The sequence below is a fragment of the Bombina bombina genome, chromosome 2 (genome assembly GCF_027579735.1).
Source record: "Bombina bombina isolate aBomBom1 chromosome 2, aBomBom1.pri, whole genome shotgun sequence".
Lineage (NCBI taxonomy): Eukaryota > Metazoa > Chordata > Amphibia > Anura > Bombinatoridae > Bombina > Bombina bombina.
The window spans coordinates 1,317,209,599-1,317,223,589 of NC_069500.1; the positions used below are offsets into that span (position 1 = coordinate 1,317,209,599).

The following is a 13,991-nucleotide window of genomic DNA, read 5'->3' on the forward strand; positions in this document are numbered from 1 at the left end:
AATTTAATTATTTTGCCTTGGCTGAGGCTTCTTTGGGGAGAAAAAGTTCTTCAAGCGGTGTTTAGGTATACCTGTCTTGTTCTCCCTCCCTGGTCATCTGTGTCCTCTAGCTTGGGTATTGGTTCCCACTAGTAATTAATGACGTTGTGGACTCACCATATCTTAGGAAAGAAAACAAAATGTATGCCTACCTGATAAATTTATTTATTTCCAGATATGGTGAGTTTAGGACCCCACACTTTTTATTAAGACAGTTATGTTTTAGTAAACGTCAAGCACCTCTACACCTTTGTGTTATTCCTTTTTCCAGCTTGGCTGTGGTGCTCTTTGACTCCTCCTGCTGACCAGGAGTGATATTTCCACTAGTAATTAATGACGTTGTGGATTCACCATATCAGGAAAGAAAGAAATTTATCAGGTAAGCATACATTTTTTTAATTTTTTTTTTTAATTAAATTTTTTTCGTAGTGCTAGGTTTTTTAAATTTGTAATTTAGGTTTTAATTGATAGTATTTTTTTATTATAATAGTTAAGTTAGGTTAATTTATAGTTTAAAGGTTTATTTTTATTTCACTGGTAAGTTTTTATTTTTTTAAAGATTGTTATATTGTAATTTTAATTTAAAGTTAGGAGAGTGTTAGGTTTAGGGGTTAATAGTTTAATTTAGTGTTTTGCTATGTGGGGGGGGCGGTGGTCTAGGGGTTAATAGGTTTAGTTTAGTAGTTACTATGTGGGGGGGCTAGAGGTTTAGGGGTTAATACTTTATTATAGCGTTGGCAATGTGGAGGGCCAGAGGTTTAGGGGTTAATAACTTTATTATAGTGTTGGCGGTGTTGGGGAGCGGCGGTTTAGGGGTTAATGTATTTAAATAGTGTTGAAGATAGGTTTATTTAACAGTCGCGATGTGGGTGGCAGATTAGGGGTTAATAGGTTTAAGATAGTGTTTGCGATGTTGGAGGGTGGGGTTTAAGGGTTAATATGTAGTTTATGGGTGTTAGTGTACTTTGTAACAGTTTAGTTATGAGTTTTGTGAAACATTTTTTTTTGCAAAATCCATAACTACTGGTCTCAGATGGTGGTATGGATCGTGTCGGTATAGGCTGTAACGCAAGCATTTTAGCCGGACCGCACAACCTGTAATACCGGCGCTATGGAAATCCTACACAAAAAAGTAATTTTTTTGAGTGCGGAGTGGACGTTGCGTTACAGCTGGAATTGCCATTTTTCAGCATTAAAAGCCGTACCGCAACACTTGTAATCTAGTCGATAGGTATTTACATGGTCCCCCCATGAACTAGGTGAACCAATAAGCAGTTTAGAAAGTTATAATACTCATGTGTTTTTGATAATCCTCTGAGCTGGTACATTTGTTATATTGAACTCTGGACTGATAAAGGTCTTGTTCTTCAGTACTGTGCTCGAGGTACAATTAACTAGATATGGTATAGCCTAAGTTTGAATATAGGGTGGCAAGAGCAGGAATTTGATATTCATGAAACCTTTGGTTAAAAACAGGATGCACATAGATTTGGAGATGGATCGATATATCATGATTTTAAGGTCTATAGAAATAATATGGTGAAACAACTTAATTTAAAATGGGAAAGATCGATTTTGCAAAGGTATCTGGATAATAAAATGATCCGTAGAAGTCTGAGATTAAGAAAAAGGACAGGGAAAATTTAAATAATTCTTTACCTGAAAATTTTAAGAAAAAGTGGGAGGATTATTTAACAGATTGCTTTATGAACTTGTTGAGATTGATACTAGGGCAAAACAAATAAAGTTAAAGATGAAATTACAGCTGAAACTAAAAAAAAATTCAGGATGAGACAAATTCAAGAAAAAGACGTACATTTTTAAAGGACCTTCTGGACTATAAAGAGGATAACGTTTATGAATATGCAGGAAAGTATATGGCCAACTCTTCAAGCTCAGAAAGATCAGGGTCAGACAATGAAAGTATGAATACATCAAGTGAGGAAAGAACACAGAGAAGGGGATGTTTGTCTCAATTTCTCTCTGTCTAAAAAACAAACAAAGAGAAAAATCTGGAGGGGGAGGCAGGAAACACAAAAAGGGAGGCTAGAAGAAAGAGTATACGTAACCTTCGGAGCTCACAAGATGTGAATCTTTAAATATTGAAAATATTGAGGAGGATCTAAAGGTTGTAAATCTGTCCAATAACTGACTAACTGGAACTCATGTACAATTATTATGAAAAGGTATGTGTGTACTTTGTAAAAACATGCTTGAGTCTTCTATGAGACTATCTGGTTTGATTTTTATATTAATTTGGCAATGAGTTGTTGCTGGTTAGCATTTATTTTTTGTTGTTGAATATATTATATTATATATATATATATATATATATATATATATATATATATATATATATATATATATATATATATATATATATAGTGAAGATTGGATTAGCCGTGTTAACCAGTAGATAAGATGCTCAAATAACAAAGTATTGCAGTATGCAGTGATACCTTTTTTATTGGACTAACATAATATGTCAAAGACAAGCTTTCAAGAGTTTTCCTCCCTTCCTCAGGTCTGAAGCATATACATACATTCTCTTTATAAAGTTTAACATTAAAGATAATTTACAAGAAGGGGTTGATTTTCTTTTCCTTATCACCTTTGTAAAAAAAAATATTAGAAAACTATGTGGGAAAACAGATGACTTGAATACATCTGTAGGCAGGTTGCTGGTGCAAGACTGATCCTTTGAAACAACAAGACATCTCTAATAGTTTAACAACAAGAAAAGACGATATGATGGCTGCTTTATGCTGGGATTAGTCATATGTTTGTTGGTGTGAAGTCTCCTGGATATTTCCATCAAACAATTCAGCAAATGAAAATCACAACATGTTTAAGTATCTGTGTTATTTATTCACTGGTGTCCTCTTGTATCCTGAAAACTATAAAGTGTGCATTTTATAATGTTTAAAATAAAATAGGAAAAAATGTGGCTAGTGTTGTAATTCTTCCAGGAAATTATTAAGCCCCATAGGATACACTATATTTAACCTAAATAAAAGTAGAACAACGCAACGTCAGCCTCTTTTCCATGCTTTTTTTATTCTAGAAATTGTTCCCAAACGTGAATAAATAATCACAAATATACTTTTTATAATTCAGTTTTACTTTTTTACTACAACTTAATCTTAAGCGATTCAGCAATGTCTGTTTTGGCAGTAACGCATTTAATTAAGGGATTTTTTAAAATTTAAGTAAAGCAATATAGAGTCCTGCAGATCATGAGTAATGGTAAAAATAATGTCTGCAACCAGCCAGATAGTAATTTGGCGCTCCTTTCTGTGTTTGCTGTGCCATCTCAGATGTTTGCCAGAAAATTACATCTCTGTTATTTAATCCAAGACTACACACATAAGGATATTAAATCAAAGCATATGTTATAGCAATAAAGCACTAAATACATTTAGTCATTCATAAATAAATTAAGAAGTCTTCTTTGAGTAGCTTCTGCTATAAATATAATGTTGCTGTCTATTAACTTGTGCCACAATACTATATACAGCAGTGAAATAATATCAGACTGTAGCAGTAAGTATTCAGACTTTATTCAACCCTATTCTTGCTTTGCAGTCATTTATTTTAATGACTTTTTATATTTTTTTTATTTTTGTAAAAAAAATCAAATATATCAAACATCAGGGCATTTTTTTACTTATTGATTCAGCTAAACAAGATGGCTAATATCCAGAACATTATATAGCGAATTAGTAATGACTAAGGGTGTCATAAAACTGGAAACGTGCAAAAAATATAAGGAGATTATTTGATTTTTAATCATTATTATATAGTCCACATCTCTATGTCTTATTAAAGTCTTTAGCGTCTAATAAAAAGGTTTTAATTTGGACCAACTTGATAATGAGTTCTTTAAAGCTCTGTGAAATAGTAAATTTGGAGAGAAATCTCCTAGGCAGATATCAGTCAAGGCAATTGTATTACAAAGGTACCTTTTACAACTGGCACACACTACCCAAGTGTAGCCAAATAGTATAAGTAAGTTGGCTAAGCACAAAGCGATGAAACAGTCTTGTGAAATCCACACATCTTTATGACTTGAGTTTTTTATTTCAAGTCACATGCTTAAGTAATATATCTATTTGTTCTGTGTTAACAAATACTGGAGTTGTTTGTTATTACGGTTTGCCTATGAAGAGGCAATTAATAAAAAACATTAAAGTCAAATGCGTAGTAAGTGATCTAAAAAGTCTGTTTCAACCAATTTTGATTGGATTGAAAAAACGTAGAATTATGAATAAAGTCAGTTAAACTGAGTAAATTATTTACACCCAAATAGAATCAAATTAACACAAGTCAGCAGATAGGTCAGATCAGTTCCAAACCTGTCTAGGACAGTTTTAATTTTCAACTGCTTGTAGATACTGTGTTGGCTGATTTGGAAGAGCCCATATTGATCTGACCCCATCTTTTTTTATTCAACCAACCTTTTGCCAAATCATGCAATTGTAATTAGGCCCCCATTTCATAGATGAACATCAAAGAAAAGCATGTGAAACAGCCATACTATGCAAACAAAAACAAAAGATCTATTCTAATGGCTTACCTTATCTATTTATATATATATATATACACACTAGGCGATCATACAACCCTCCAAGCTACAATTACAAAAAATAAAAAAGTAAAAATACAGAAGAAAATAAACAAAGCTATCCAAAATAATAAAATTAAACCTAAACTAATACCCCTATAAAAATAAAAACTCCCCCTAATCTAATACTAAACTACCAATAGCCCTTTAAAAGGGCCTTTTGTAGGGCATTGCCCTAAGTTAAACAGCTCTTTTACCACTAAAAAATACTAAGTCCCTCCTAACATTAAAAAAACCCCACCCACCAAACCCCCAAAATAAAAAAAACCTAACACTAAAAATAACTAAACTACCCATTACCCATTTGTATGGGCATTGCCCTTAAAAGGGCATTCAGCTCTTTTACTGCCCCCAAAAGGGCAATCAGCTCTTTTTCAAGCCCCAAAAAAACCCTAATCTTAAAAAGAAACCACCCAAAAAATGAAAATAAAAAAGCCTAAACCTAAGCCCAAAATAGGTACTCACTGGCTTTGGCGCCGATCCTCAGCGGCGGCAGTCCTCGGCGGCGGTCCTCAGCGGCATGGAGGCTCCTCTTCATCCTATGTCCGTCGTTGACTGAATATGGAATGCAAGGTACCGCAATCAATTTGGGGTACCTTGCATTCCTATTGGCTGAAATTTTTAAATCAGCCAATAGGATTAGAGCTACTGAAATCCTATTGGCTGTTCAAATCAGCCAATAAGATTTCAGTAGCTCTCATCCTATTGGCTGATTTTGAAAATGTCAGCCAATAGGAATGCAAGGTACCCCAATAAATATGGGGTACCTTGCATTCAATCGGATGATCGCATGAAGAGGAACCTCCATGCCATCGCCGAGGAGCACCGCTGCCGTGTATCGCCACATCTGGGAAGTCCGCTCCGTGCACCCTTCGCTGTAGATGAAGGTGATGGACCTGTCTGGAAGAAGACCTTCTCTGCCGGACTTCAGGAACCGTGAGTACCTATTTGGGCCTTAATGTTAGGCTTTTTTTAGGGGGGTTTAGATTAGGGTTTTTTGGGCAATTTAAAAAGATCTGAATGCCCTTTTAAGGGCAATGTCCATACAAATGCCCCTTTAGGAACAATGGGTAGTTTAGATTTTTTAGTGTTAAGATTTATTATTTTGGGGGTTTGGTGGGTGGGGGATTTACTGTTAGAGGGGGGACTTGGTATTTTTTTAAGGAAAAGAGCTGTCTAACTTGGGGTAATGCCCTACAAAAAGCCCTTTATAGTATAGATATATAAATGTGGCCTAAGTTATGGGCAGGATCTCACTCTCCTCTCCCCTGCAGTACAGGAGTGGTATCTACATTTTCAAGACTTGATGATAATATAATATGGGGCATGGGCATTCAAAATATAAAATTCCCATATTTGATTTAGATATGTGATTTAGATAGAGCATACAATTTTAAACAACTGTAGGATTTACTTCTATTATCTAATTTTGTTTTGTTCCTCTCGTTATCATTTGTTGAAAAGCGTACCTAGGTAGGCTTATGAGCTAAGACCTAGCTGCTGATTGGTGGCTGCACATATATACCTTTTATCAGTGGCTAATCTACGTGTTCAGCTAGCTCCCAGTAGTGCATTGCTGCCCCTTAAATAAAGGATAACAGGAGAATTAAGTAAAATTTATAATAGAAGTAATTTGGAAAGTTGTTTTAAATTGTATGCTCTAACTGAATCATGAAAGAAACATTTTTGGTTTCATGTCCCTTTACGGACCTTATACATGAATTTTTGGTGCTAGTTGGTGCAGCTAACTGGTACAAATCCATACATTTTAAAGTGTATTTTATTGCTAGCTATGTTGGAGTATATTTAATATAATCATAAGTTTAAACTTATCATTCATCTAATTTGTATATAAAATACCCCTGTTCAGCTTACCTGCTTTATAACAACCCTCTTACAAAAGTGGACATGCAGTCTAATTCCTGTCAGAAGCAGTTCATTTAATTCTGCAGTTTTGAGGAAGTGGGTGAGATGTGCAGGAAAATGAGTGAAACATGCAGAAAAAGAGGGCAAGGGGAAGAATGAGACATTTAGGCAGATGGCGGCACCGAGGCCCGCAAAAGGCCAGAACAAACACCTTGCCGTGTTCATCATTTAGAGGAGGATTGACTGGTATTTCGGGACTGGACCATCTGTTTTAGGTGGAATCAGACTGATATACTTCAGGAAAGTACTTCTCTGTGAAAAGCACAATTTGGCTAACATAGGCTGCTCCCAGATGGTCACCTGCCAAAGGCCAATATTATTTTTGTAATATCAGCACCTATTTCCACTTTATCGGCCTTTATCAACAACCGTGTTTGTTTCTTTACTTCATATAGATAGTGATGTTTACTTCCAACTTTAGCAAGATATTTTCTAGAAGTGAAAATGACTAAAACAATACATTTTCCAAGGTAATTTAATCATCTTGTGAGGACAAGAGAGAAACAAAGGAAAACACACAGAAGCCCTATATCCCACTAAGTATTTCTGGTAGCTCGACTGAACAATGAACATATCTTACAGAAACTTGGATAGCTTTTGTACTGGGCAGTTTTCCCAGTATAGATAATGATTTTATTATGCATCATGTCATTATATAGCAAAAAAGTTGATTAATGAAGAATTTATGATTAATGCTCATTTTCATTGCTGACAGTGGGACACATTAGTTGGTGTCACGTTAATGCCTAGCAATGTAAAACATATGGAAAAGATCTTTGTTATAAATTTGTTGAAAGTGAATTGCAACGATGACAACATTGACTGGAATTAACCTAAAAAATATTAAATTGTAACTGTGAAATGTTCTTCAAATTATGAATGGATAAGCCTTCATATAAAAAATGTATTGGTTATATGGGGTTTTGGACATTCTTCAATGCTTTTAAGAATTATATATATATATATATATATATATATATATATATATATATATATATAATGATCAGTAGAAAGAAATCCAGGGTCAATGTAGTAAAAATAAAATCCAAACTTTATTGAAGTCCACTTGTGGATAAAAAACCATGGGGGTCAAAAACATATACAACACTCAGCACTTGTTGTTTCCAGCTGACATGTTTCGGTGTGATACCGTAATCATAGCTGATGGAATACACAAGTGCTGAGTGTTGTATATGTTTTTTGACCCCCATGGTTTTTTATCCACAAGTGGACTTCAATAAAGTTTGGATTTTATTTTTACTACATTGACCCTGGATTTCTTTCTACTGATCATTTCATTACGCCAGTATCTGGGGTCCTTAGGCTCGGAAGCCTCTCACTTAGCAGGCTGGGTTTGGACTCGCCTGCACTTACAGCCCTGATTACGTCTGCTGGCTACCTACTGAAGACGAGACAAGGGATACACCGATTGGACACCGCATACCACGTGACCGGCTGTGCATACGTCATCGGACGCGCACTGTGTGAATTGGGAAACACACTGAATCAGCACAGAGGATTCTACAAGAAGCGGTGAGCAAAGGGGATCTGTTTGCAGCACACGGAGCCGGAAGGATTGTGACAACGCAGCACTGCATTTGATGCAGTGAGTATAGCCAGCGAATTTACTGTGGCAAAGTTAATCTCATGTGGCATACTCCTTTTGTGCTGTTGGTTTGTCTGAAGAGTCCGGGGCAAGAGTGTGCAAGCATTTGAACTCTGTGTTAAGTTTACTTTTTCAACGGACTGTTTAATCCCTTGTCTTTGGGCACATATTGCAATCTTGCAAGTGAGAGTTGAGAATCATTCCCACAATGGGAGCTTTCTAATATAGTGCACTTTACTAACTTTCCTTTACTCATTATATATATATATATATATATATATATATATATATATATATATATATATATATATATATATATATATATATATATATATATATATATATATATATATATATATATATATAGGATATAGATAGTGTATAATGATATGTAAATTGATTGTTCAATCAATGATAGACTGTATATATACTGTACCTTAACGCTGTTTATATTATGTTTTTATACATATGTTAAAGGGACACTAAATCGAATTTTTTTCTTTAATGATTCAGATAGAATATGCCATTTTAAGCAACTTTCTAATTTACTCCTATTATCAATTTTTCTCCGTTCTCTTGCTATCTTTATTTAAAAAGCAAGAATGTAAAGCTTAACAGCCGGCCCATTTTTGGTTGAGAACCTGGGTTATGCTTGCTTATTGGTTTGCTAACTGTATCCACTAATAAGCAAGCGCTATCCATAGTGTTGAACCTAAAATGGGCTAGCTCCTAAGCTTTGAATTCCTACTTTTTAAATAAAGATAGCAAGAGAACGAATAAAAATTGATAGGAGTAAATTAGAAAATTGCTTTAAATTGCATTCCCTATCTGAATCATTAAAGAAAAAATGTAAGCTTAGTATCCCTTTAATTTTATTGTATAGACACAAAATGTTTTTCAGTCGACCTTTAGTTCTCTGTTTTAAATTGTAATTATATATTATTTTGATTGCCTAACCCAAATTATATTCCATTAATAACAATATTGGGGAGAAGGACAATCTAGTGATATCTAGATGTTTTCATAGTAATAAGCATCTGTATTTACTGAAAGCCATATCCATTATGGGAATTCAACCTTACGTCTTGCCGAGATTTGAATATTCTCATTGGCACAATATCACGTGATCCTGGGAGCCAATCACGTTCTGAGACGTTAGATATTTTGTCTCCCGAGTCTTTAAACATTTAAACAAATTACATGCCAGGTCATTACAAGCTCTCACGCCTCTGATGAAGAGCTTGTCTCTTCGAAACGCGTAAGGAATTATTTTCATTTAGTGGGACACCTGGCATCCGAGATCAGGATTTTTATTGTGTATTTGGATAAACAACCTCTTGGTGACACTCTGATTCGCTCTAAAACACTCTTGGATATTGATTTATGTGCATATGATACTTCATAATAAATTGAGGTTTTAAAGTGATTGGTACTTGGATTTCCACCCTGGGTTGGAGCACATTGTGGAACTCACTGTGGGCGATTGGTCCCACCCTTTGTATGCTGATCCCTTACCTCATATGACTGAGATTCTGTTTGTGAGTATTTCAAAAAATTTAAAAAATGTCAAAGTCCTTCAAAAAATGTAATCTTCAATCATTTCTAAATGACATCAACAACCTCCCCTGGCTCAGATTAAACCTATTGAAACAAAACAAGAGGACAAAAAGAGCAATGGGTGTTTACACAAAAATAAGGCACGAGAAAACTTTTATCAATAATGGTGGTGTATAGAAATATTGTAACGTTTCACACCCACTATTAGATATCGCTTATTTTGGACAGTTCAAGTTCAGTCCTGTACAACAGGGTTCCTCCCTCCCTGTGTCTATATGCTGGGAAACGGGTCTAAAGTTGCACGCCAAATAAGCACTCTCACTACCAGAGGCTAAGGCTATGTATTATTGAAATCGCAACATGACAGATACCTCTTAAAAAGACATTAGGTAAATACCTTGTCAAGTTCTGCTCCAGCGGCTTTCCTTGTATCACACCGGATTGCAGATTTGATTACCTAAGCTGTAGTCAGAGGGCTGTCATCGACCCCTGGTCCTGCGAGCTGTCCCTCTGTGATCCAGTGAATCAGCACCTCACGGCCAAAGACCAGTGCTCACTCCGGCCTGGATGTGAAGTAAAGCACAAAAAGAAATACAGGAGCACCTGGAGATGGCCGTTACAAAGTGATTTAATTGAAAACAAAATGAACAGGGTACAAAAGTTACAAAGAAGTTTCAGGGAAACATCCCTATTAAGATAATGCACCCAATACAGAGAGGAGGTGCAAAAAAATGTGAGCTAAATAACAGAACAGCGGCTAACACGTTTCGGCATGAGCCTTACTCATAGCCTCTTAAAACACAAATAAACAGAAACAGTTTAAAAGACAGCTCTAAATGTGATTGGAATAGGGCAATAGGCGAGGATTCCAGGGGGCCTAAACTCAGAATTTGATTTGATCAATTTTTGGTCACACTGACACTCTATTACATCTTTTCTGAATAGTTTGTGTTTTCAGATATCTAGGGAATGATTCCCTACTAGCTTATCCCTTGCTAATCTTTACCTCCTTGGTGCTGTCTTTCTAAGATTGAGGTAATTTTTCTATTTATTGATTTGTTTATCTATTTTTTGTATCTACATCTGTATGCATCAAGCATTTTGCATCTTTCAGCTCACTTTGTGGTATCTTGCAGTGTTACTTTGGTCTCCTAGTGTTCCTGTCCTTTTAACATGCTCTATATGAATCATCTCGTTTTGTGTTTGCTTTTGGTTATGTATGTGTCCTTTTTTAAATCTATTTTCCCGAGTTGCTTATGATATATGTTTGGAGCATTGACTAAGTTTATTAATTGAGATTATTTAATCTTTTACACTCATCGTCCAAGTCATCCGGGTGTTCTGAGTGTGGTGAGTTTCATTTTTATTGTGGTCCCGATCTGGGGATCACATCGCTGCAACCTTGTATGTATTTATTCACACATATTTGCTTTGGAGGTATTCCTTACCTTTCCACTGGCCTTTAGTGTGATGTCCAGGTTTTCTGGTTCACTGGACAAATTGGTTCACTTTAGATTGCCCACTGCTGCCCATTGGGGTTCCGTGTCTGTTTATTTATTTACCTGCAATGATAACGTGCATCACAGGGGCGTACTCCATGTGAGGGATAGGCGTAGAGCTCTTGGTAGCCAACCAATTAGAGCCTTCCTGTTCGTGAGTGCTGACAGCGGGCCCCGTCTACTTTTGGAAACATATGATTCCTGTGACGTTGTGGCATCACGCTGTCAGCTTTCGTAGTATACATCTGATCCTCTGATCCCCGACATTAGTAGGGCCCTTGTTATTTGTGGACTGATTTGTTTGTAACTTGGGAGTGCTCAGTGACGGAGGGAATTGGGACATGTCTACAGGATCAGTATCATTATCATTACTTCTATCCCTCATTTTTATGAATGCGTGGATTAGATGTGACATTACTTAATCAGTTAGTATATTACTGACAGTCCACTAATTAGAATAGGATAGGGGGTGATGGGTGTGCGTGTGTTTGTTTTTGATTGGTTAATTGAGTAGAGGGTGTGTTTGCCCTATTCCAATCACATTTAGAGCTAAGTCTTTTAAACTGTTTCTGTTTATTTGTGTTTTAAGAGGCTATGAGTAAGGCTCACGCCGAAACGCGTTAGCCGCTGTTCTGTTATTTAGCTCACATTTTTTTGCACCTTCTCTCTGTATTGGGTGCATTATCTTAATAGGGACGTTTCCCTGAAACTTCTTTGTAACTTTTGTACCCTGTTCATTTTGTTTTCAATTAAATCACTTTGTAACGGCCATCTCCAGGTGCTCCTGTATTTCTTTTTGTGCTTCAGATTAAACCTAATCACAGATCTAGACTCTGCAGTTGAATTCTTTCAGTCTGAACTCCTACAAATCTGGAATTTACATGCTCCTCTGTGTAAGGTGAGAGTAAAAGGAGCACACTTGTATTGGATCACAGCTGACATCATTCAAATGTACCAGCTTTGGGATTCATTGTGGTCAAAGTTCAAACATACAGGCTCTATGAACGATCACTGTGTATATAGACAATGGCGAAATATATGCACTAAAATGCACTAAACAAACAAAATTGGCCAAGGCCCAATATTTCTGTGAAAATCTGAATAATAACATATCAAACCCTAGAAAGTTTTGGAAACTCATAAATAACTTACAAAATCCACCAATCCACTGCCAACCGCCCACTGTCAATGTGGACAACCAAACCCTGCAACTCCCCTTAGAAGTAGCAAATGCCTTTAATAGTTATTTTGTCAGATGCTCCACCACCCTGATTGACAAATTAATAAATGACACACATCCTGAAACTACAAATGTGGATCAGGCCCCACTAAATCAGCAAAGACCTAATATAAAGAAGTTAAATTTTAGACCTGTACCCATCAATGTCATTAAGAAACACCTTACTAATCTAAAAATAAAAAAAGAGTCTGGACCTGATCAAATCCCAGCAATGCTGTTGAAGCTCAGTGCGCCAGCAATTGCTAAACCTGTCACAACCCTAATTAACGAATCCTTGGTATCTGGATACATACCCAAACTTTGGAAAACTGCAAGAGTAGTGCCTATCCATAAAAGTGGGGAGTTAACCTTGGTTTCTAATTATCAGCCTATATCTTTACTCCCGGTATAGTCAAAAATCTTAGAAAAATGTGTCCATACGCAACTATGTGAGTACTACCAACAATCTATCTATCTGACCCCTGATCAATCAGGTTTTCGCCGGAATCACTCCACTACAACTGCCCTCCTAAAAGTTTGCAATGACATCCAAACTGGCATGGAATAAGGAGACCTAACTGGAGCTATTTTCCTTGATTTTGCAAAGGCCATTGACAAAGTAGACCACAACATACTACTGCTCAATCTAAAAAACTCTGGTATTGCTGATTGTCCGTTAACCTGGTTTTGATCATATGTATCGGATTGATCGCAATATGTCTCCATTTCTGACAGCGACTCCCTCCCTCTCCCAGTCATGTGTGTTGTTCCCCAAGGTTCAATTTTTGGCTCCCTACTATTCACATTATTTATAAATGATCTACATAATTTCTGCAAATCCTCAACTGTACACATGTACACAGATGACACAGTAATCTATGCAAACAGTTCCAATCTGCCGTAGCTTGAAGCAGTGCTCCAAGACCAGTTCAGAGGTAGAAAAGTGGATCTCAAAAAACAAACTCTTCCTAAACACTGACAAAACTGTCACAATGATCTTTGGAACGGGACCTAAAATACACAAATTACAAAATTCCCATCTACTCATCAAAACAAAATCCAATTGCACGCTGACCACAGTCCACTCTTTCAAATACTTAGGTATGTTGTTAGACCCCAATGTATCTTTTGTCCTCCACATAGAAAAACTTGCATCTAAACTTAATCCAAAACTAGGTGCCCTGTACAGAAACAAATCCTGCCTCAGCCCTACAGTAAAGGAAAAGATTGTACAGCAAATGCTGATGCCTATCATGGATTACGGGGACGTAGTATATGCACCTGCACCGCAAACTCACCTTAATAAACTTAACCTCCTATAACCTCCGATCCAATACCAGCACATTATTTAGCTTGCTTCAATACAAAAATAAAGCAGATCGATCCTCCTTTTCCTACAGAGCACCACAATTATGGAACGACCTCCCACACACTTTCAAACCTTCCCCAAGCAAATGGTTTATTATTATTTTTTAATTTATTTTTGTACTTTTTAATATATTTGAATTATTTATCTTTTTA

The 13,991-nt window shown here is 36.2% G+C and overlaps 1 protein-coding gene across 1 annotated transcript in view; it reads left to right on the forward strand.

The window, feature by feature from the left end:
• SORCS2 (sortilin related VPS10 domain containing receptor 2) overlaps window positions 1–13,991 on the forward strand; it is a 1,789,666-nt gene that overhangs the window by 1,668,996 nt on the left and 106,679 nt on the right. The gene's annotated exons all lie outside the window — the stretch shown is intronic.